Source organism: Pseudophryne corroboree, chromosome 7, assembly GCF_028390025.1.
Source record: "Pseudophryne corroboree isolate aPseCor3 chromosome 7, aPseCor3.hap2, whole genome shotgun sequence".
Taxonomy (NCBI): Eukaryota; Metazoa; Chordata; class Amphibia; order Anura; family Myobatrachidae; genus Pseudophryne; species Pseudophryne corroboree.
This window is the reverse complement of record NC_086450.1, coordinates 220,533,729-220,559,911: the sequence shown is the minus strand read 5'-3', so window position 1 is coordinate 220,559,911 and position 26,183 is coordinate 220,533,729. Positions and strand designations below refer to the sequence as shown.

The 26,183-nt window shown below is 42.4% G+C and overlaps 1 long non-coding RNA gene across 1 annotated transcript; it reads left to right on the top strand.

Moving 5' to 3' along the window:
* The first annotated feature begins 269 nt into the window (after positions 1-269).
* LOC134943542 (uncharacterized) lies at positions 270-25,907 on the top strand. The gene is made up of 4 exons (XR_010181600.1): positions 270-439; positions 24,490-24,925; positions 25,397-25,480; positions 25,806-25,907. It is a non-coding gene; the product is annotated as an uncharacterized LOC134943542 (long non-coding RNA).
* The last annotated feature ends 276 nt before the right edge of the window (positions 25,908-26,183 follow it).

Genomic DNA, 26,183 nt, shown 5'->3' with positions numbered 1-26,183 from the left:
GTGCGGAATACCTGCCAAATTCTGACTTTTTTAAAAGGGGCAATCTTATACAAGGCAAAACCATACCTTGTAAGTGATTGCCTCTATGGCACCCCATCAGATTTGCCACGGACATTTAACTTATTTCTGTGCCCTTTTTTCCCCTTCTACAAAATACAACCTGGCTAAACACTTTGAGACCTCAGCAGGGAAAGGGTTAAGAACATTTTCTGTGCTGTAGCTGGCATGTGCTGGGACAGTTAACAGCCGGGTGCTGGGTCTGTTGGCAGTTGGGCAGCAGCCATCTTAGGAGGTTGGGGGAGAGTGGAACCGCACCTTGGAGCAGAAGGTGCTGAGGTGTACCTAACATGATTTGGTGGAGTCCCTGGTGAACCGGAGGAGGCTCCTAATCTGATAGGCACAAAGGCGGTCCCTTCTTTAGCAAGGCAGCTAGTGAGCGGTAAGGAGTAGGGGAGTCACCTTATCAGAGTCCTGCAGCTGACAAAGAGAGTCTAAAGGCCCGTACACACTGGTCGATATATCGTCCGTTATATCGCGGGACCGTCGGCCAGTGTGCACGGCCGATACGTCTGTGAACTCCGTCGTTCACAGACGTATCGCGTTGGCTCCGCAGCACAGCCGATGGCCAATATATCTACCGATATATTGGCGCTTTGCTGTGTGTGTACTGGGCGGTCGGCCGACCGCCTGTACACATGCTGCGGCGGCCGGCGGTGACTGACAGCTGAACTGGGCGGGCGTGTGTACATGCCCGCCCAGTTCATGACGTCAGTCCCCGACGGATCGGGCAGTGTGTATGCTGAACACACTGCTCGATCCGTCCATAGATATATTAGTGTGTACCCACCTTAAGGAGCGGCCTTGTGAAGATTAACAGCAGCGGATGGAGCACAGACACAAGCACTGGCCCCCTGTTCAGCCTGTAATAGGGAAAGCAAGTCTGGGGCTGCAGCAATATAGTGATGGACAGCACCCGGGTGGACCGCCTCATGGAGGGAAGCGTCCAGCATTATACAAATTTCGGCTGACAGCTGCTGACAATAACTACAGGGGAGGTATACTGAGCCAGCAGGACACCTCATATCACATTTAAGTAGTAAAGCTGCACCCTGACAGAACGCTTGACATTAAAATACAGCTATTCCCTTTCAAGTGCTCTGTGAGTATATACAGTATGTAAAGTACCCATTGCTTTTCCTCTGCATAAGATGATAGTGGTAGAGCATGTGTCCCTCTTTATCCATAGTACTGACACTGATATTAAAGCGAGAGAACAGAAACTCAGGAAGTCTCAGCAGCCCTTGCTATTGCTAAACCCTGTGAGGGATAATGTGCCCAGTTGTCGCATGCATAATAGGGAAACAGACAGTGTTGTAGCCCTACTTTTCTTCAGTAAAGGAATTCCTATCATCATAATGTTGTGTCACACACAGTGTCTAATAGAAAAATAAAGTAGCTTGGCTGTGACTTTAATAGTACACAAGTGAGGATCCTTGGAGCATATATGAGAGCTGCATTCCCCAAAAACGTAAATTCTCTGCAAGGATACATCAATAAGATGTACTACAGGACTAGAGCTATTTTGCTAGGGTCAGTCAAGACTTTAGGAAGAAGTCACTTCTGTTGCTTGGAGGATCGCACGGTCCATACAAACATTTGTATAGTAAATTATTGCTTTATTAAGAGGACTATTTAGCATTCAGGAACCTCTGTAACAAAATACTAGGATTGTGGATACAGTGATACAGAAAGGTATACCTCAACATTTAATCTATCCCGGGCAACGTTAATGAACGACTAAAAGTGCACTATAAATTTAAAAGACAGTCAGCTAAATTACATACCCTCCAACATGTTACACATAAAAACCGGTACAAATTAGGAAAAGGAGCGTGACCACAGGTAAAGGGTCGTTGCCGCGGGTATAGGGGGCGTGGCCACTGCCCTTTTCCTATACTTTCAATGGAAGTTTGGAGAGCCAAAAATTGGTACAGACCATAAAAAAGGTACTGTACCTGCCAAAAAGGTACAGCTGGAGGGTATGATATTATTTAGTGACTATAGTATCCAAATTATAGAGTAAATCTTAAGTGACTGGTTTTGTGAACTGCGTGTGTTAGAACATTAAGATTGTTAGCTATTGATACTGTACAGTACATTTTAATTTCTATCCTATATTTGGCAGAGATACGTGATTGAAACATACTTTGAGTATAATATTATTATTACTAATTACTACTTATTACTGGGACCTAAATCTAAGCACATAATTCATTTATGTTTCAAATACACCTTATACACACAGCCTGAAGGTCATTTAATACAATATTTTTAATAACTTTGTGTATTAAACAAAATTTGTGTACATTGAGTCATCAAAAAACAAAGGTTTCACTATTTCACTCTCACTCAAAAAAGTCTGTATTTCGGAATATTCCGTATTTCGGAATATTTGGATATGGGATACTCAACCTGTGTGTGTGTGTGTATATATATATATATATATATATATATATAAATATACAAAAAACCCTCACTCACTCACTGACTCATCTCTAATTTTCTTCCTTCCCAATACGTTAGGAAACTGACATTTAACATAGGTATTCTTCAGCTGGGAAATAGGTAACCTATGTAATTAGAATTTTAATAAACCTCCCCTAAGGGGATGAAAAGGGGGTTATCATAATGACGTCATTACCGATGTGTGGATTGTGTTGCGTGAACGATAATGCCCAAACGGACAATCAGATCAAAATTTGGATTGCACCTCCAGTGTATAGAATTTAATAGACTACAAAAATGCAAAAGCCCTCACTGACTCACTGACTCACTCACTCACTCACTCACTCACTCACTCACTCACTCACTCATAACTAATTCTCTTCCTGATATGCTAAGAAGAGGACATTTAACATAGGTTTTCTGCAGGTGTGAAATAGAAAAACAACATAATTAGAATTTTAATAAAACTCTCCTAAGGGGATGAAAAGGGTGTTGACATAATGACATCATTACCGATGCATGGCTTGCATTGCATGAACTATAATGCCAAAATGGACAATCGGATCAAAATTTGGATTGCACCTTCAGTGTGTAGAATTTAATAAACTACTAAAATGGTCCTGTCACGTTTTACTGTATTTGCTATGGGTGCAACTTGGGTAATGCCAAGAACCACGGATTAATATATACTTACATTAAGATGTCTCAAATTTACATCTCTATAGATTACCAAATTTTTAACACTCATTTATATTTACAACTGTGAAAATCAGAAACTTCCATGTGAAGAACGGGTAGAACAGCTAGTTATTCATTAAATTGCACTGTTAATGTCATTGTTAGTTCTTCAGTTATACTCTTTTTATATCAGTGTGTTATGTTTATTATTCAGACGGGCATGAACTATGTAATGCATAAATATGCCACTGTGATCTCTTTATTAGAGCGTCTTCAGAATGTCTCTGGATCTGAAATGTTATCAGAAATATATAGAAATCCATGTCTAACACCAGAAAATGTAAATGTTGTGCTAGGGATTAACTAACTGTGTTAATAATAATACTTGCGTATTTCAGTGACTTTTAACACACTGACTCAAATTTTTGCTTCTCATATATATATTAATAAAAGTATTTAGAGCGTATAAACATAGTAAAGTGGAATAGATTGAAGGAAATGCTCAACTATAAAACACATTACAACTCGGTCACTGATTTTGCCAGAGATTTCAGTTGAACCTTAGCAAGAATAATGAATGTAAACTTTGTGCTTGATATATGCATATCACTGGGATTTGCAAATTTACAGGAATCTGCTGCTCTGGGTGATTTTCTTGCTGCAGTATATTCTCAGTATAGTCAGAGTGTTTTACATATATACAGTGTGTATATATATATATATATATATATATATATATAATCAATGCGCCATCTCCAAGCAGCATAGGCTATGACAAAGGTCTGTTCAAGACAGAAACTTTGCAGAACTACAAAAATGTATGTACAGTACTGTACAGTATATAACCTGAGATTTCCTGTTAAAACTAGAGATGAGCGCCGGAAATTTTTCGGGTTTTGTGTTTTGGTTTTGGGTTCGGTTCCGCGGCCGTGTTTTGGGTTCGACCGCGTTTTGGCAAAACCTCACCGAATTTTTTTTGTCGGATTCGGGTGTGTTTTGGATTCGGGTGTTTTTTTCAAAAAACCCTAAAAAACAGCTTAAATCATAGAATTTGGGGGTAATTTTGATCCCAAAGTATTATTAACCTCAAAAAACATAATTTACACTCATTTTCAGCCTATTCTGAACACATCACACCTCACAATATTATTTTTAGTCCTAAAATTTGCACCGAGGTCGCTGTGTGAGTAAGATAAGCGACCCTAGTGGCCGACACAAACACCGGGCCCATCTAGGAGTGGCACTGCAGTGTCACGCAGGATGGCCCTTCCAAAAAACCCTCCCCAAACAGCACATGACGCAAAGAAAAAAAGAGGCGCAATGAGGTAGCTGACTGTGTGAGTAAGATTAGCGACCCTAGTGGCCGACACAAACACCGGGCACATCTAGGAGTGGCACTGCAGTGTCACGCAGGATGTCCCTTCCAAAAAACCCTCCCCAAACAGCACATGACGCAAAGAAAAAAAGAGGCGCAATGAGGTAGCTGACTGTGTGAGTAAGATTAGCGACCCTAGTGGCCGACACAAACACCGGGCCCATCTAGGAGTGGCACTGCAGTGTCACGCAGGATGTCCCTTCCAAAAAACCCTCCCCAATCAGCACATGATGCAAAGAAAAAGAAAAGAAAAAAGAGGTGCAAGATGGAATTATCCTTGGGCCCTCCCACCCACCCTTATGTTGTATAAACAAAACAGGACATGCACACTTTAACCAACCCATCATTTCAGTGACAGGGTCTGCCACACGACTGTGACTGATATGACGGGTTGGTTTGGACCCCCCCCAAAAAAGAAGCAATTAATCTCTCCTTGCACAAACTGGCTCTACAGAGGCAAGATGTCCACCTCATCTTCACCCTCCGATATATCACCGTGTACATCCCCCTCCTCACAGATTATCAATTCGTCCCCACTGGAATCCACCATCTCAGCTCCCTGTGTACTTTGTGGAGGCAATTGCTGCTGGTCAATGTCTCCGCGGAGGAATTGATTATAATTCATTTTAATGAACATCATCTTCTCCACATTTTCTGGATGTAACCTCGTACGCCGATTGCTGACAAGGTGAGCGGCGGCACTAAACACTCTTTCGGAGTACACACTTGTGGGAGGGCAACTTAGGTAGAATAAAGCCAGTTTGTGCAAGGGCCTCCAAATTGCCACTTTTTCCTGCCAGTATAAGTACGGACTGTGTGACGTGCCTACTTGGATGCGGTCACTCATATAATCCTCCACCATTCTATCAATGTTGAGAGAATCATATGCAGTGACAGTAGACGACATGTCCGTAATCGTTGTCAGGTCCTTCAGTCCGGACCAGATGTCAGCATCAGCAGTCGCTCCAGACTGCCCTGCATCACCGCCAGCGGGTGGGCTCGGAATTCTGAGCCTTTTCCTCGCACCCCCAGTTGCGGGAGAATGTGAAGGAGGAGATGTTGACAGGTCGCGTTCCGCTTGACTTGACAATTTTGTCACCAGCAGGTCTTTCAACCCCAGCAGACCTGTGTCTGCCGGAAAGAGAGATCCAAGGTAGGCTTTAAATCTAGGATCGAGCACGGTGGGCAAAATGTAGTGCTCTGATTTCAACAGATTGACCACCCGTGAATCCTTGTTAAGCGAATTAAGGGCTGCATCCACAAGTCCCACATGCCTAGCGGAATCGCTCCGTGTTAGCTCCTTCTTCAATGCCTCCAGCTTCTTCTGCAAAAGCCTGATGAGGGGAATGACCTGACTCAGGCTGGCAGTGTCTGAACTGACTTCACGTGTGGCAAGTTCAAAGGGCATCAGAACCTTGCACAACGTTGAAATCATTCTCCACTGCACTTGAGACAGGTGCATTCCATCTCCTATATCGTGCTCAATTGTATAGGCTTGAATGGCCTTTTGCTGCTCCTCCAACCTCTGAAGCATATAGAGGGTTGAATTCCACCTCGTTACCACTTCTTGCTTCAGATGATGGCAGGGCAGGTTCAGTAGTTTTTGGTGGTGCTCCAGTCTTCTGTACGTGGTGCCTGTACGCCGAAAGTGTCCCGCAATTTTTCTGGCCACCGACAGCATCTCTTGCACGCCCCTGTCGTTTTTTAAAAAATTCTGCACCACCAAATTCAAGGTATGTGCAAAACATGGGACGTGCTGGAATTTGCCCATATTTAATGCACACACAATATTGCTGGCGTTGTCCGATGCCACAAATCCACAGGAGAGTCCAATTGGGGTAAGCCATTCCGCGATGATCTTCCTCAGTTGCCGTAAGAGGTTTTCAGCTGTGTGCGTATTCTGGAAAGCGGTGATACAAAGCGTAGCCTGCCTAGGAAAGAGTTGGCGTTTGCGAGATGCTGCTACTGGTGCCGCCGCTGCTGTTCTTGCGGCGGGAGTCCATACATCTACCCAGTGGGCTGTCACAGTCATATAGTCCTGACCCTGCCCTGCTCCACTTGTCCACATGTCCGTGGTTAAGTGGACATTGGGTACAACTGCATTTTTTAGGACACTGGTGAGTCTTTTTCTGACGTCCGTGTACATTCTCGGTATCGCCTGCCTAGAGAAGTGGAACCTAGATGGTATTTGGTAACGGGGGCACACTGCCTCAATAAATTGTCTAGTTCCCTGTGAACTAACGGCGGATACCGGACGCACGTCTAACACCAACATAGTTGTCAAGGACTCAGTTATCCGCTTTGCAGTAGGATGACTGCTGTGATATTTCATCTTCCTCGCAAAGGACTGTTGAACAGTCAATTGCTTACTGGAAGTAGTACAAGTGGGCTTACGACTTCCCCTCTGGGATGACCATCGACTCCCAGCGGCAACAACAGCAGCGCCAGCAGCAGTAGGCGTTACACGCAAGGATGCATCGGAGGAATCCAAGGCAGGAAAGGACTCGTCAGACTTGCCAGTGACATGGCCTGCAGGACTATTGGCATTCCTGGGGAAGGAGGAAATTGACACTGAGGGAGTTGGTGGGGTGGTTTGCGTGAGCTTGGTTACAAGAGGAAGGGATTTACTGGTCAGTGGACTGCTTCCGCTGTCACCCAAAGTTTTTGAACTTGTCACTGACTTATTATGAATGCGCTGCAGGTGACGTATAAGGGAGGATGTTCCGAGGTGGTTAACGTCCTTACCCCTACTTATTACAGCTTGACAAAGGGAACACACGGCTTGACACCTGTTGTCCGCATTTCTGGTGAAATACCTCCACACCGAAGAGCTGATTTTTTTGGTATTTTCACCTGGCATGTCAACGGCCATATTCCTCCCACGGACAACAGGTGTCTCCCCGGGTGCCTGACTTAAACAAACCACCTCACCATCAGAATCCTCCTGGTCAATTTCCTCCCCAGCGCCAGCAACACCCATATCCTCCTCATCCTGGTGTACTTCAACACTGACATCTTCAATCTGACTATCAGGAACTGGACTGCGGGTGCTCCTTCCAGCACTTGCAGGGGGCATGCAAATAGTGGAAGGCGCATGCTCTTCACGTCCAGTGTTGGGAAGGTCAGGCATCGCAAACGACACAATTGGACTCTCCTTGTGGATTTGGGATTTCAAAGAACGCACAGTTCTTTGCGGTGCTTTTGCCAGCTTGAGTCTTTTCAGTTTTCTAGCGAGAGGCTGAGTGCTTCCATCCTCATGTGAAGCTGAACCACTAGCCATGAACATAGGCCAGGGCCTCAGCCGTTCCTTGCCACTCCGTGTGGTAAATGGCATATTGGCAAGTTTACGCTTCTCCTCCGACAATTTTATTTTAGGTTTTGGAGTCCTTTTTTTTCTGATATTTGGTGTTTTGGATTTGACATGCTCTGTACTATGACATTGGGCATCGGCCTTGGCAGACGACGTTGCTGGCATTTCATCGTCTCGGCCATGACTAGTGGCAGCAGCTTCAGCACGAGGTGGAAGTGGATCTTGATCTTTCCCTAATTTTGGAACCTCAACTTTTTTGTTCTCCATATTTTATAGGCAGAACTAAAAGGCACCTCAGGTAAACAATGGAGATGGATGGATTGGATACTAGTATACAATTATGGACGGACTGCCACGGTTAGGTGGTATAAAAAAACCACGGTTAGGTGGTATATATTATAATAATAATACAATTATGGATGGACGGACTGCCTGCCGACTGCCGACACAGAGGTAGCCACAGCCGTGAACTACCGCACTGTACACTGGTTGATAAAGAGATAGTAGTATACTCGTAACAACTAGTATGACACTATGACGACGGTATAAAGAATGGAAAAAAAACCACGGTTAGGTGGTATATATTATAATAATAATACAATTATGGATGGACGGACTGCCTGCTGACTGCCGACACAGAGGTAGCCACAGCCGTGAACTACCGCACTGTACACTGGTTGATAAAGAGATAGTAGTATACTCGTAACAACTAGTATGACACTATGACGACGGTATAAAGAATGGAAAAAAAACCACGGTTAGGTGGTATATATTATAATAATAATACAATTATGGATGGACGGACTGCCTGCCGACTGCCGACACAGAGGTAGCCACAGCCGTGAACTACCGCACTGTACACTGGTTGATAAAGAGATAGTAGTATACTCGTAACAACTAGTATGACACTATGACGACGGTATAAAGAATGGAAAAAAAACCACGGTTAGGTGGTATATATTATAATAATAATACAATTATGGATGGACGGACTGCCTGCCGACTGCCGACACAGAGGTAGCCACAGCCGTGAACTACCGCACTGTACACTGGTTGATAAAGAGATAGTAGTATACTCGTAACAACTAGTATGACACTATGACGACGGTATAAAGAATGAAAAAAAAACCACGGTTAGGTGGTATATATTATAATAATAATACAATTATGGATGGACGGACTGCCTGCCGACTGCCGACACAGAGGTAGCCACAGCCGTGAACTACCGCACTGTACACTGGTTGATAAAGAGATAGTAGTATACTTGTAACAATTAGGATGACACTATGACGGTATAAAGAATGAAAAAAAAACCACGGTTAGGTGGTATATATTATAATAATAATACAATTATGGATGGACGGACTGCCTGCCGACTGCCGACACAGAGGTAGCCACAGCCGTGAACTACCGCACTGTACACTGGTTGATAAAGAGATAGTAGTATACTCGTAACAACTAGTATGACACTATGACGACGGTATAAAGAATGAAAAAAAAACCACGGTTAGGTGGTATATATTATAATAATAATACAATTATGGATGGACGGACTGCCTGCCGACTGCCGACACAGAGGTAGCCACAGCCGTGAACTACCGCACTGTACACTGGTTGATAAAGAGATAGTAGTATACTCGTAACAATTAGGATGACACTATGACGGTATAAAGAATGAAAAAAAACCCACGGTTAGGTGGTATATATTATAATAATAATACAATTATGGATGGACGGACTGCCTGCCGACTGCCGACACAGAGGTAGCCACAGCCGTGAACTACCGCACTGTACACTGGTTGATAAAGAGATAGTAGTATACTCGTAACAATTAGGATGACACTATGACGGTATAAAGAATGAAAAAAAAACCACGGTTAGGTGGTAGGTATATAATAATAAATAATACAATTCTGGTCGGACGGACTGCCTGCCGTGTGCCGACACAGAGGTAGCCACAGCCGTGAACTACCGCACTGTACACTGGTTGATAAAGAGATAGTAGTATACTCGTAACAATTAGGATGACACTATGACGGTATAAAGAATGAAAAAAAAAACCACGGTTAGGTGGTAGGTATATAATAATAAATAATACAATTCTGGTCGGACGGACTGCCTGCCGTGTGCCGACACAGAGGTAGCCACAGCCGTGAACTACCGCACTGTACACTGGTTGATAAAGAGATAGTAGTATACTCGTAACAATTAGGATGACACTATGACGGTATAAAGAATGAAAAAAAAAACCACGGTTAGGTGGTAGGTATATAATAATAAATAATACAATTCTGGTCGGACGGACTGCCTGCCGTGTGCCGACACAGAGGTAGCCACAGCCGTGAACTACCGCACTGTACACTGGTTGATAAAGAGATAGTAGTATACTCGTAACAATTAGGATGACACTATGACGGTATAAAGAATGAAAAAAAAAACCACGGTTAGGTGGTAGGTATATAATAATAAATAATACAATTCTGGTCGGACGGACTGCCTGCCGTGTGCCGACACAGAGGTAGCCACAGCCGTGAACTACCGCACTGTACACTGGTTGATAAAGAGATAGTAGTATACTCGTAACAATTAGGATGACACTATGACGGTATAAAGAATGAAAAAAAAACCACGGTTAGGTGGTAGGTATATAATAATAAATAATACAATTCTGGTCGGACGGACTGCCTGCCGTGTGCCGACACAGAGGTAGCCACAGCCGTGAACTACCGCACTGTACACTGGTTGATAAAGAGATAGTAGTATACTCGTAACAATTAGGATGACACTATGACGGTATAAAGAATGAAAAAAAAACCACGGTTAGGTGGTAGGTATATAATAATAAATAATACAATTCTGGTCGGACGGACTGCCTGCCGTGTGCCGACACAGAGGTAGCCACAGCCGTGAACTACCGCACTGTACACTGGTTGATAAAGAGATAGTAGTATACTCGTAACAATTAGGATGACACTATGACGGTATAAAGAATGAAAAAAAAAACCACGGTTAGGTGGTAGGTATATAATAATAAATAATACAATTCTGGTCGGACGGACTGCCTGCCGTGTGCCGACACAGAGGTAGCCACAGCCGTGAACTACCGCACTGTACACTGGTTGATAAAGAGATAGTAGTATACTCGTAACAATTAGGATGACACTATGACGGTATAAAGAATGAAAAAAAAAACCACGGTTAGGTGGTAGGTATATAATAATAAATAATACAATTCTGGTCGGACGGACTGCCTGCCGTGTGCCGACACAGAGGTAGCCACAGCCGTGAACTACCGCACTGTACACTGGTTGATAAAGAGATAGTAGTATACTCGTAACAATTAGGATGACACTATGACGGTATAAAGAATGAAAAAAAAACCACGGTTAGGTGGTAGGTATATAATAATAAATAATACAATTCTGGTCGGACGGACTGCCTGCCGTGTGCCGACACAGAGGTAGCCACAGCCGTGAACTACCGCACTGTACACTGGTTGATAAAGAGATAGTAGTATACTCGTAACAATTAGGATGACACTATGACGGTATAAAGAATGAAAAAAAAACCACGGTTAGGTGGTAGGTATATAATAATAAATAATACAATTCTGGTCGGACGGACTGCCTGCCGTGTGCCGACACAGAGGTAGCCACAGCCGTGAACTACCGCACTGTACACTGGTTGATAAAGAGATAGTAGTATACTCGTAACAATTAGGATGACACTATGACGGTATAAAGAATGAAAAAAAAAACCACGGTTAGGTGGTAGGTATATAATAATAAATAATACAATTCTGGTCGGACGGACTGCCTGCCGTGTGCCGACACAGAGGTAGCCACAGCCGTGAACTACCGCACTGTACACTGGTTGATAAAGAGATAGTAGTATACTCGTAACAATTAGGATGACACTATGACGGTATAAAGAATGAAAAAAAAAACCACGGTTAGGTGGTAGGTATATAATAATAAATAATACAATTCTGGTCGGACGGACTGCCTGCCGTGTGCCGACACAGAGGTAGCCACAGCCGTGTACACTGGTTGATAAAGAGATAGTAGTATACTCGTAACAATTAGGATGACACTATGACGGTATAAAGAATGAAAAAAAAACCACGGTTAGGTGGTAGGTATATAATAATAAATAATACAATTCTGGTCGGACGGACTGCCTGCCGTGTGCCGACACAGAGGTAGCCACAGCCGTGAACTACCGCACTGTACTGTGTCTGCTGCTAATATAGACTGGTTGATATTTAAAGAGATATTAGTAGTATACAACAATACTATACTGGTGGTCAGGCACTGGTCACCACTCCTGCAGCAAAAGTGTGCACTGTTAATTAATATAATTGTACTCCTGGCTCCTGCTAACAACCTGCAGTGCTCCCCAGTCTCCCCCACAATTAATTATAAGCTTTTAATTTATACATTGATGACTGTGCAGCACACTGGGCTGAGCTGAGTGCACACAGACTGAGTCACACTGTGTGACTGACTGTGCTGTGTATCGTTTTTTTTTTCAGGCAGAGAACGGATATAGCAGAGAGAAGTGAACGGATAATCGGATATATTATATTAAATAAAAGTTAACTAGCAACTGCACTGGTCACTGACTGTGGTAAACTAACTCTGTCTGCGACTCTGCACAATCTCTCTCTCTCTATCTAATCTATCTCTATTCTAATGGAGAGGACGCCAGACACGTCCTCTCCCTATCAATCTCAATGCACGAGTGAAAATGGCGGCGACGCGCGGCTCCTTATATAGAATCCGAGTCTCGCGATAGAATCCGAGCCTCGCGAGAATCCGACAGCGTCATGATGACGTTCGGGCGCGCTCGGGTTAACCGAGCAAGGCGGGAAGATCCGAGTCGCTCGGACCCGTGAAAAAAAACATGAAGTTCGGGCGGGTTCGGATTCCGAGGAACCGAACCCGCTCATCTCTAGTTAAAACAGGATGCACTGCTGAAAATTTGGTGAGTGCCCACTAATTTGGATTATATTATTCTGAGCCCACTACCTACTGAGGTTAGTGTGTAGCACCCCACTGTTTTATATTTGAGAGATGTGAGTGCAGAACCTTTGGTTTTGGATTTTGACCGTGACTGGTTTTATTTTCCACATTTTTTTAATAAAATGTACAAAAAAATCTAAAATCACAGAATTTGGAACTGTTTTGTTCCTAGAGTATTATTAACCTAAATAACATTATTTTCCAGTAATTTTCATTAAATTTTAACAACCTCACAGCTGACAATATTGTTTGCATCCAGTTTAGGCCAAAAGGTTGCACCGAGCTAGCTGGCTGAGTAAGCTAAGTGACAGTGAGGTGAAGACTAGCGGCAAAAAGACAATAAAAAGAAGAATAAAAAATAGATTGATTAACTGATTATTGTTGGCAACTGGATGCTCCTCGTTATCCATATTGATGAACTCAGTTGTACAATCAAAAATAGCATTTCTTTTTTACTTTTACAGAGGCGAATCACCCCACTTATATTTATTATGTCAATAATAAAAGAAGAATAAATAAAAAAATATTGATTGATTGCTTGTGGTAGGCATTGGCAACTGCATTGTCCACTAAGAAAGACACTGATGTGAATTAACTATTCTCTGAGAGGCCTAGCAGCAAATCAAGACTAAACAAAGAATGATTGATTGATTGATTGATTGTGGTAGGCACTGGCAAATGTATGGTCCATATTCTCTGTGAGACAATAAAAGAGTAAGACAGTCGCTAATGCCCCCCAAAATAAAGCCCATAAAGAAAATAGAGCAACATATAACCAATAAAAATATCTATGCATAAAAGTCCATCTCTAATGCCCCCCAAAATTACAGACCATTTTGAAAAGTGGTGTAAGATGGAATTGTCCTTGTTTCTTCCCACCCAGTTTTATGTTTGATATTAAAAAGGACATGCACAGTTTAACAAACCAAGCACTTGGCTAAATGTGCACTCTGGTAAAGCGCACCAATCAGTACAAACAATAGATCTATATTCTTTTCTATTTTTCAACTTGCAGCTTAAGTCAACTTGTGTGGAGGCACAGAGCTTATATATGCATGTGAACAAAGCGCACTAGGGTAATGTGCACCAAACAGTGCGAACAATAGAAGAACTTCTGACAGTGAGTCACACAATACACCATGTGCTGCTTATGAACTGACACTTTAGATAATAATAATAATAATAATAATAATAAAAAATGTATTTATATAGTGCTCTTTCTCCAATAGGACTCAAGGCGCTTAACAGATACATAGCATAATATAGTACAGAAAATAATGAGAATGGGCACCTGCTAGTTTATTACCGTAACAGTTTGGTACCCTCCACCACTCTCATCACCCTTTATGTGGGAGGTGTAACGTTTAAGGTGGAATTCCAACCACCTTTAGACCAAGCATGTACCGTAAATCACAAATCACGTTCCCAGTGCTCGTTCCAGCATCAAAGTAGAATCCTTTGATGCTGGAACGAGCACTGGGAATGTGATTTGTGATTTACGGCACATGCTTGGTCTAAAGGTGGTTGGAATTCCACATTAAACTGTACACCTCCCACTTATAGGGTGATAAGAGTGATGGAGGGTAACAAACTGTTATGGTAATACACTAGGAGGTGACCATTCTCATTTGTTATTTCAGATTATTAGGCTTGATGGAACAGCAGACCATCAAAGAAATGGCAGCCACCCCGGAAAAGAATAAGGAAGAGAACATAAAGGGGAGTGTACTTAAAGACTACATTAAGACTAATATTCATTATACATTCAGAGGGAAGGTTCAGCGCCTGTTGTCACCTTATTATATATATATATATATATATATATATATATAAGTGAAAAATTTTCTCTCTGTTTTGCTATACAAATCCACAGTTTACAAATGAAGAGCGTGAAATTTGAAATACAAGCATATTAAAACACAGCAGAGGCAACTAAAAAAATTAGAAATCCCTAGCACCCCTAGGGGGGAGAAAGCAGTACACAGTGTATCAGGAGACAGCATAACTCCGGAATTGCTGGAGCCATGTACTCACAAATTGGTACACATATGCCTCACAGTCTGGGAACAAACACTGTGGGGGAAAAAAACACCCCTAGCACCTCTAGGGGTGAGGCAGCAGCACTGAGTATTTCAGCAGACAGCATAACTCTGGAATGCCTGCAGCAATTTACAACAAACTTGGTACACATATGACTTACACTCTGGGAACAAACACTGTGGGGGGAAAACACCCCTTGCACTCCTAGTGGTGAGGAATAGTCTTCAGGTTGCTGGTGGCCGGGCTCCCGATGACCATCATACCAGCGCCGGAATCCTGACCACCAGCATATTGACAGCTTTTCTCCCTCTTTGGGGTCCACGACCCCCCTGGAGGAAGAATAGATAGCGTGGCACACGTAGCACTCCACCGTGCCCGCAGCGTGGCGAGCACAGCGTGGCGAGCACAGCGTGGCGAGCACAGTGTGGCGAGCGCAGCTCATTTGCACTTGTCCAGCGGTCCGTATGCCAGCAGTCAGGATTCCGGCGCCAGTATGCTGGCCGCCAGGAACCCGTCTGCCGGCATCACATACTATACCCAGTGGTGAGGCACCAGCACTGTGTATTTCAGCAGACAGCATAACTCTGGAATGCCTGCCGCAATTTACAACAAACTTGGTACACATATGACTCTGGGACTCTGGGAACAAACACTGTGGGGGTAACACACCCCTAGGGGGGGACCAGCAGCACAGACTATTTCAAGGCATGCATAATATGTCAGTGATTTACAAAATGTTCTATTGTTTTGAAGTTAAAAACAATAAAAATCCACCAAAGAAAACAGCTACAAATGGTGGAAATAAAATGTTAGCGGCAACCTGTGTGTTTAATGTTTACATTGATTTTTGTAACAAACATACTTAAATTCCCAGGCAATGCCAGGTACTCCAGCTAGTATATATATATATATATATATATATATATATATATATACGCACACACACACACACACACACACACACACGTGTGTGTGTGTGTGTTGGTTTTGGATCTGTATCTCCTTTGTGTTTTGGAGCTGTATTTTTTTTAATTCATAAAAACAGCTAAAATCATCTGTTTTTGTTCCTAGAGTATTATTAACATCAATGGCATTAATGCCCATTCATTTCCAGTCAATTTTGACCACCTCACAGCTCACAATATTGTTTTTATCTACTTTAGGCCTAAAGGCTGCAGCAAGGTAGTTGGATGACTAAGCTAAGCGACAGCAGTGGGCGGCACAAACATGTGGCTCTTAAACTTCCAACATGGCACATCTAGGAAATCAAATGACACTGCAGTGGTAGACAGGATGGTAGTTTAATAAACTGTATGACCCCATTAAGCATAATGTATCACGGACATTGCGGTATGTGTCATAATGTGTCAGGCATTACGGTGTGTTGTATACTATATCTCGGGCATTGTGGTATGTGGTATAATGTCTCAGAGTCATTGTGGTGTGTGTAATAATGTGTCACAGACATTGTATGTGCTATAATGTATCAGGGGCATTGCAGTGTGTAGCATAATGTATAACGGGCATTGCGATTCCTGTCATAATGTGTCACAGGCATTACGGTGTGTGGCATAATGTGTCGGGGGCATTATGGTGTGTGCATATTGTGTCATATGCATTATTGTGTGTGGCATAATGTCTAAGGGCCATTGCAGTATGTGGCATAATGTATACTGGGCATTACTAAGGAGGAAAAATGACAAATAATGTAAGGGGCATGAATCAGGATTATTTATCTTTCCTGTGGTGGCCAACGTCTGGGCGTGCAGGTTGCAAAACTGGGGTATAAGGTAGTCTTTTCCTGCAATGACACGCCCCTTTATGTGAAGCCACACCCATTTCAGTGAAACCACGCCCCTTTTTTGTGCGCATGTTTATCCCTTTGCTAGTGCCAATTATGGGGGATGGGGGGCGCCGGAGAATTTTTTGGCTTGGGGGAGAAAAATTTCTAGTTATGCCACTGGTTAGTTTTATAAATATAAAATGTGTACTGCACATGTACTACATGTGTTATTTGACAAACAATTGTATACCATACACACAACACATTAACTCAGTTTAAAGGCCCTCTTTCTTGTGTTCACATTGCTTTAAGCTGTTTATTGTGCTAACAAAATACACATACTGTATAGATCACATCCACATACAGTACATGCCATGATTTCTGGAGGAATACATTTGTTGTGTGGCTCATATTACAACATTTCCACCATACTGCACATTTACATATAATGTTCAGAAATGATGCTTCAGGTACTAGTTTAATATTGTGGCTTTTTTTTAAACTCATAAAAAATAATCATAGCATTATACAGTATTTAGTAACAAAAAAAAACAGCCATTACCATGCATCACAATCAAATCAACACTATTTTTGGACAAATCATAAATCATAAATTTAGAAATCATAACATAAAGACAAAGAGAACAAAAATGAAGGCTATGCCATATGGCACAGCATCAAGCACCTGGCTGTGCACAAAAAAGGATTACAGTACCCAGTAGTCAGTTACCCCCATCTCTGCAGTCTTCAACAAACACAACAAAAAGCTGGTCTCAGTACCCTGGCTGAGGAATATGTGAGGCAAACAGACAAAGAAACTGGTCCCAGTACCCAAACATAACAATCAGTCCCACAAACTTAAGAGGAAGGTGGGGCAAGTTCATAGGCTACTGCAGCACAACCAGGGAAAGAAAAGAGAAGACACCAACCCCCGTTTGGCAGGAGGGAGTTGCACATTGTTGGGAACAAGGCATTGACAAAATTCATTTTGGAAATAAGAATATGGGTGCTGGAACCAAGGGCCTCATCTGGAGACAAATCACTGTCTACCCCTTTTTTTGGCCGGCTGAAAGGGTTGTTCTTCAGAGTTGGCTCTGCACGTGGTTCTGCGAGGGGCTTGCCAAGTGAAATCTTGTTCCTGGGCAGAGCCAGGGGATGGGGCAGGTGTTGTGACCTCCCTGAGAGTCTGGCCATGGAGGACTGTGATTGTTTTTATACCTTGGCCAATAGAGGCAGATATGTCACGCATGGCTTCGGCAGTAGAGGAGATCTCATACATGCTGCATGTCGCACAATGGATGTAAGCTCATGGACCTCCAGGGGCATCTGGTCTTGAAAGGCAGAGTTGTTTCTCTCTTGGTGCTCACTTTGCACCAGAAGCTTCTGGAGACTGGGTTGGGGGGGGTGCCTCAGTGTGATGGTGGGCTTTCTGGGCCCACACTGGAGCTGTTATCATTAGCACCCTCCCCAGCCTCAGTGAGCTGCACCTCCTGTGCTGTGATTGAAAAAGGAGACAAAAAAATTAGTAAACCCATTTCTTGGTTTGAATTTAAAAATTCACAAATATTTTTCAACATTTACCTGGCAAGGCATGTGGAGATTCAAGGACAGGCATGTCTGTGTCCATTTCGGACACACCTGCCACCTCCTCATCCGCCACACAGACCAAGGCTTGCTCCTCCAAGGAGGTGTTTTCCAGACTCTCAGGGATTATCCCTCCCCCTGTCTTCCTTGCATATTTCCACCGCACAGACATCTTGTTTTTCAGCCGGCACTTGAAGTCAGCCCAACTAAAAATGTTTTGGGGTGAAATAAAATGCATAAAACATTTACATTACTACATTATTTTCATTTTTTACACTTAACTTTTTTAAGATTCTGTCCATCTATGTTTTGTTTGTTTTTTAAGCTTTTGGTGCAATTGTATACATCAATCACAAATATCATAACCTAAATTACTTAGGCAAACTTCTACTTGTACACATACATAGCAGTAAATATTGTAAGATTATATTTTTACTTCAATATATAATTTTGCACACAGCAAACAAACATTAATCTGTTCATTTTTCAGACACCTTCTAGAAGGTTATATATGTAATAGTCTTGGTTGCTACAGGCAACATCACATCTAAAAATGAAATACCATCTTAGTTAATGCACACAATAGTGTTTTTGAGTGTGATGAAGTATGTACTTACCGTCTCCTTACTTCCTGGGGTTTCCGGATAATTGGGGCCACATCATTCACAGCGTCTGTGATTTCTCTCACGATAAGTTCCTTAGTCACAGCTCCCATGTTCTTATTTCTAACATAGATTTTGTCAATGGATTGTGGGACAAGACTGTCCAACTCCCTCCTGCCAAATGAGGGTTGGCGTCTTCTCTTTTCTTTCCCTGGCTGCAATGCAGTAGCCGGTGAACTTGCCACACCTTCCTCTTCAGTTTGTGGGCTAGATTTTTGCGTTTGGGTAGTGGGCACAGAATCTTCCTCAGTTTGCCCCACATCTTCCTCAGCCAGGGAACTGAGGCCAGCTTCTTGTTGTGTTTGCCCAGTAGATGGGGGTACTTCACTACGGGGTCCTGCTCCTCTCTCCTCTGCACAGCCAGGTGGTTGTTGCTGTATCATTTGGTTTAGTCTTTCTGTCCTTTCTCTTTGTCTTTGGCTAAAGGTTGCATATTGTGCTTTTAATCTTTTCATTTGAAGTGTTATCTCAGTATCTGAGTCTATGATGCTGGTAGCATGTGCGTATGGTTCGGGTGGGTGATGCTTTATTCCTGCGTATGCATGCTTAGCGTAACTTCACACAGGTGATGCATACACAATTGGTACATTTGCTGTGATTGCCTATACTATTTAAGCATGTTCTAGCCATCCGTGGTTTGTAGGTGTATGGAGGAGAAGAAGCTGAGTGTCAAGGTGTGCGTTGTTGAGAGGTCTTTAGAGGTGAGGTCTTTTTTATGAAATTAATAAATGAAACATGTAGGGTTTTTTTACAAATTTCCTTGGAGTAATGTGTTATGCAAAGTTGTGCTGGTTGTGCTAATTTTTTTCATTCTTCTGTTAAGTATGTGGTATGGTGATGGTCGTGTGACTCAACACGTGTTTACAACATGGCCTTTTGTAGTGTGTTTTGGGATACGGTGTGGTTATGTGGTGTTTTGCGGTTGTACAGCGTGTAGAACAAACAATGTATGTTGTATTTGTTTTTGTTAATGGCTTTTTATGTTTGTATTTAAGGATGTTTGTAGTGTGCTTTTTTGACTGATGTGTTTTTTTTTTATTTCTCATTTGTCATTTAATTCCAAGGAAACAACAGTTTATTTAAGCTTTTTTGAGCAATATATATATCTGTAGGTAAGTATATGCATGTTCCTAGTAAAGATGAGTGGGTTCGGGTTTTACTCGGTTTTACTCGGATTTACTCGGTTCTCATAATGGCATCTTATTGGCTATCCAAAACAAGAGACATCCATGAGTCAATAAGATGCCGTTTAGAGAACTGAGTAAATCCGAGTAAATCAGAGTAAAACCGAACACGCTCATCTCTAGTTCCTAGGTGTGTGTTGGGTGTTGGGGTGTTGTTTTCTGTTAGTGTGCTTATGATGCTTATTTCTCTCTTTCATGAAGGGAGCAGCATTTTATTTTTGACTTTTGGCAAAGTAGCCCTTTTTCTTTGTTTGTTCTGGCCTTTTGCCTTTTTCTTTTGATTTGTCTAACCATCTGTGGGTAAGTATATGCATGTTCATAGGTGTGTGTTGAGAGTTGGGGTGTTGTTTTCTGTTAGTGTGCTTATGATGCTTATTGCTCTCTTTCATGAAGGGAGCAGCATTTTATTTTTGACTTTTGGCAAAGTAGCCCTTTTTCTTTGTTCTGGCCTTTTGCCTTTTTCTTTTGAATTGTCTACTCATCTGCGGGTAAGTATATATACATGTTCATAGGTGTGTGTTGGGTGTTGGGGAGTTGTTTTGTGTGCTTATGATGCTTATTTCTCTCTTTCCAGAAGGGAACAGCATTTTATTTTTGACTTTTGGCAACGTAGCCCTTTTTCTTTGTTTGTTCTGGCCTTTTGCCTTTTTCTTTTGATTTGTCTACTCATCTGCAGGTAAGTATATGCATGTTCATAGGTGTGTGTTGATTGGTGTGGTGTTGTTTTCTCTTAGTGTGCTTGTTAAGTGTTTGTTTCTCTTTTCTTCTCAAGGGACCTTCTTTTTTTTTTACGTTTTTTTGGCCAAAGTAGGCCTTTTAAGTTATTAGCAGCCTTTTGCTATTTTTTTATCTGGTGTTTTTGTCTGGTAAGTATATGCATGCTCACTGTGTTGGTGTGTTGTGTGTGGTTTATTTTGTTCTTTACTTGTATTGTATTTATTTGTAAATGTATTACATTTTCCTTTCCTTCTGTTGTGCACAATTTAGAGCTGGATTACACCACACCTGTAATTGTTTTTTTTTTTAATTAAAATTGGTTGTCAAAAATGTTTGGTACCGGTCATTGGTTTATGAATTAACACTCTGTTAAATGTGTATTTCAGTTGACAACGGCAGCATACCTGTATGCCTTTTACGGCCAACCCCAACCTGCTCTGCATCCTTAAAAGGCTAAGGAGGTGTGCAAGGCCTAGTATCTTTCGAACCCGTGTCAACTTTGTTGGAATGCCAGATGATGTGGTGGTGCAGCGCTATAAGCTGCCCCCTTATGTCATCCTAGAAACTCTCAATAATAGAGAGTGATCTAGAGAGTACAATTCGCACTCCTACAGCAATTCCACCACTGACACAATTTATTATTGTCTTACATTTTTGCACTTCAGGGCCCTACCAGCATGTAGCTGGATTCCTGGGAGGCGTCTCCCAGGCCTCATTCTCAAGGATCCTTAGGCGCGTCATTGCTGCGTTTCTCAAAAGAACTAAGCAGTTCATATCAATGCCATTGGATGTGGAGTCCCTAGCTGTGTTGAAGCGCCAGTCCCGTAAAGGTGGTGGATTCCCACACGTTATTGGGGTAGTGGATAGTACACATGTTCCACTTGTGGAACTATCACATAATGAAATATTCTTTAGGAACAGAAAAATGTTACACTCTTTGAATGTGATGGTTGTTTGTGGCCCATCCCTTCAGATCCTTTCCCTGAATGCCCAGTACCCAGGAAGTGCCCATGATTCCCACGTGATTCGGGAATCAGGGATATGGCAAAATTAAGCATGTTGGAAGGCCAAGATGTGTGGATCTTGGGTGACTTTGAGCCACATCATGTAGTAAAGTTTCAGTTGTGTTGTATAATTGCAAAACATATTTATGTGTTTTTTTATTACGTGTTTTTGCAGGAGATTATAGCTATTCTTGCACCCCCTGGCTCATGACTCCTTACAGCACACCAACACCAGGACCAGAATCAGAATTTAACTCCGCCCTTACTGCCACCAGACAGGTGGTGGAGCGCATGATTGGCTCCTAAAAGGATGTTTTCAGGTGCACCACCGCCATAGGCGTGCGCAGCACATTTTATTTGGGGGTGCACAATTGGAGGGGTGTGTCTAGCCTTTTGGGCATGTCTAGCAGAATCTATTGACGGTCAACGCAATATAAAATATCCACCCTTGTACCAATCCTAATAATGCAGATGCATTGTCAGATGTTGTGGTGTGCACCAAACAAACACCCCTGCTGGGGCTCACTGCAATTACACTGCTCCTCCTCAGCCTGGTCTGGCTCCCCCTCTCTTTCCCCTGCAAGCTCCAGCAGCTTACTTACAAGTCAGTAACTCACTGACAGTCGCAGACTAGTACTGCTGCTGCTGGAAAAACGAGTGACGTGTCAATGCTGCTGCAAACCGCCTGCCAGTATTGAATTTGTCTTCCTAAGAGGAACGCTGGCTGCATGCTGCTCCTCATCAGTGGCTGGCGTTGGCATAGCATAGAAGGAGAGATGTGTGTATGTGGCGGGTGTGACAGGTGGGCGTGCGAGCAGCATGACGTCATCACGTCACATCACGCAGTTTTTGTACATGGAGATGGAGCCGGGAGTTTGAAAGCCGGTGGCAGTGGCACCCTTGATTAACCCAGGCGTCTGGTCAGTAATGCAGTCCTGACAGGGTGCAACGCAGAGGGGACAGTAATCAGCCTGCTTGGCGATCACTGCATCAGGAATGTGAGATCGGGGTGCCAGATATTAGGGGGTGTCTGTGCGCACCAGGCACCCCCCCTGCGCAAACCTATGACCACCGCACTGGTGGAGCACCCAAAAATGGTTAGTAAGATAGTGGTCCTGTATGCAATACTGCACAATATTGCTGTAAGGAGCGTGTGGAGCTGGTCCAAAACCATATTTTGGGACAAGAGGATGAGGAGCCAGGGGTTGGCCATACATGGAGGCGCAGCTCCGAAAACCAATGCGCCCGTGCCCTTAGGGACAGAATAGTGGCTCAATATTTCAGGTATTAAGAGCACATCAGACAAGTGTTTATTAGTGTAGTTAAATCCACATTTGAATTTTGTGTTATTTGAATATTTATCTACTCTTAAAAAAAAACCATACAATATTCATGGTAGATTGTAAGTTTGTTCAAAACATTATTACTGCATTTGTGTCTAAAATATTCCTATTTACAACAAAGTGAGTTGCTGTACAGTAGCTAACTTGTTTTTTTTTTTTTTTTTTTTTTTGGGGGGGGGGGGTTGTAATTAATCATTTCACTAGTCCATGAACACCATTACTGTACAAGTATTGTTTTGTAGGCATCATACTGTAGATGTTCTTTTAATGAACAATGAAGCTATGTATTTTTTAAGCAATTTCAAATACTTTTAATTGTGTTTAAACTATGTTGCATATGTGTTGTTTGTTTGTTTGTAATTTATTTATTTTTATCCCTATTTTTTTGGAAAATATATAATGAAACAAACACAAAAATCCTGCAAAGTATAGTTGAGTGAGGAACAGACGTTTGGTAAGTAATTTGCGAATACACTACTTACAGTAGCATACACTCACAATTGCGTTTGCAACTGAGAACACAGACCACACTGTTAATGTACCTTAATAGTAAAAAAGCTTATTTGTATTTCTGAGCATCACAGCTGTCGACCAATCAACAACAGCCAGACAGTATAAATATTTGCAATTATGTTTAATACGCAATTGGCTCCATGCAAGCTGCCGCATGTGAGGGAGGTGTGGCTCCTTACCTCAGTTATGGACCACCGCGTGGGCCACCTGGGCCCTTATGTGTCAACCACCCGTAAGCGTGCGGCCTATGCAGAGGTCCGCCAAAAGCTGCGGGTGAAGCCCCGCACCAGGCGGACAATCATTCAATTAGAAAGATGGTGGTACGACCTGCGCCAAAGACAGCCATGGTTGCTGGCGAAGTTACGACAAAATTCGCAACCGTAAGTAATGCATACTTTAGCATTTGTGTGCGCATGTGTGTATTTGCAGTTTAAGGTTTTGTAATATTTGCATTCATAAGTGTATATATGTTGTTTAGCCTGTAGATCTGGACAAATGTATGTTGGTATGCATAAATGTTTGTATGGATGTATAGAGTATGTGTGTGGGTTGTATGATGAGTACTGTACAAACATTAGATCTGACATAATAACATGTACTCTTTTGCATACCAGCAATAAGTGTCTGTTTATTTGTAGAATAATAATGTTTTATTTTGTTTTTTAAATGCAAAAAAAAAAGTACGTTTCATGTTGATTATTAAGCAGGTTTTTTTTTAAGATTTTTTTTAAAAAACAACACACTGTGTTCCTCTCTCCTCTCCTTAGAAAGAGCAGAAAGAAGAAGTGGCCACCACCCACAACCTCCCTCCCCCATTCAATATCCCTCTCCCTCTCATCCTCCCTCTCCCCCTCAGCAACCATCCCCCATTCAACCTCCCTTGCCCACTCAACCTCCCTCTCCCTCTCAACCTCTCTCTCCCCCTCAGCAACCATCCCTCATTCAACCTTCCTCTCCCCATCAACCTCACGCCCCCATTCAACGACCCTCTCCCCCTCAACCTCCCACCCCCATTCAACCTCCCTCTTCCCCTCAACCTCCTGCCACCATTCAACCTCCCTCTTCCCCTCAACCTCCCGCCCCCAATCAACCTCCCTCTACCCCTCAACCTCCTGCCCCATTCAAGTCCCTTCCCCCATCCAAGAACCAACCCCCTAGTGGGGAAGAAGAGGAGGAGGAGTCTGGGCCTATGGAGGAGTGGAAGTATGTTTTTTTTGTTGTTGTTTTTGTTTGGCCTTTAAAAAGATACTACAACATGTGTCTTCAACCTGCGGCTATCCAACTGCTGTGAAACTACACAGCCCAGCATGCCCTGCAACAGTTGTGCAATTTGGGAATGTGTAAACTTTTGCAGGGCATGCTGGGATGTGCAGTTCAACAAAATATGGAGAGATGCAGTTTGCTGACCCTGGACCTAGACCAGGGATGGGGAAACTGGTCCTCAAGCTGTTGTTGAAGGACACATCCTAGAATACCCTGCTACAGCTTTTGCATGGCCAAATTGCTGGACTCTTGAAGGGCATGCTGGGCTGTGTAGTTCCATGTCAGCTGGATAGCCAAAGGTTCACCATGTCTGACCTAGAGAGTAAGCTGTTAAAGTGTGCTTTGTACATTGCTTCTGTATTGCATAATGACTGAAATTGTTTATGCTAAATTAGTAAACATCTTTTTCAGATGCTGAGGTTGAAGTTTGCCATGCGGACATACCGCCAACATCCCCCAGTGGTGATGAAGAGGAGTATTGCCCTATGGAGGAGAGTAAGTTTTTTTTTTTAGTTTTACTTCATAGAATGTTTTATTTTTTTATAAAAAAAATATCAATATACTACAACTTGTGTCTTCAAACTGCGCCAATCCTGCTGCTGTGGAACTACACATCCCAGCATGTCCTGCAACAGTTTTTCTATTAAGGCATGATAAATCTGTTGCAGGGCATGCTGGTATGTGTAGTTCAACAACAGCTGGATAGCCAAAGGATCACCATCCCTGACCTACGCAGTGAGCTGTTGAAGTGTGTTTTGTACATTGCTTCTGTATTGCATAATGTCTGAATAAAATTATAATAATTGTTCAAAAATTGCAGATGCTGAGGTTGGAGATCCAAATCCTCCAATACTTTTGTCCCTGCGCAGGATGGAGCATCATGTTAGAAGCATCCTTGACAAAATTTATTTTTTGTTAAATATTTTGTGTTGATTTTTTTTGTTAATACTAAATTATTTGTAATTTAAGTTAGATTACAAGTAAAAATGAATTAAACAAAATATTGTGTTGTGTTTTTTTTAAAAGGCATATCATATATGTTGAGATGAAACATCACTTTGTAAGTGTTAAAATGAAGAGTGCTAAAGTTGTATAAAAAAAACTTCAAAATGCCATTTTAAATACATACTGTGACATGGCAGACAGGAGCAGAATGTATGCTACTTTATCCCTCCCCTTTTCATCACTTACAAAAAGA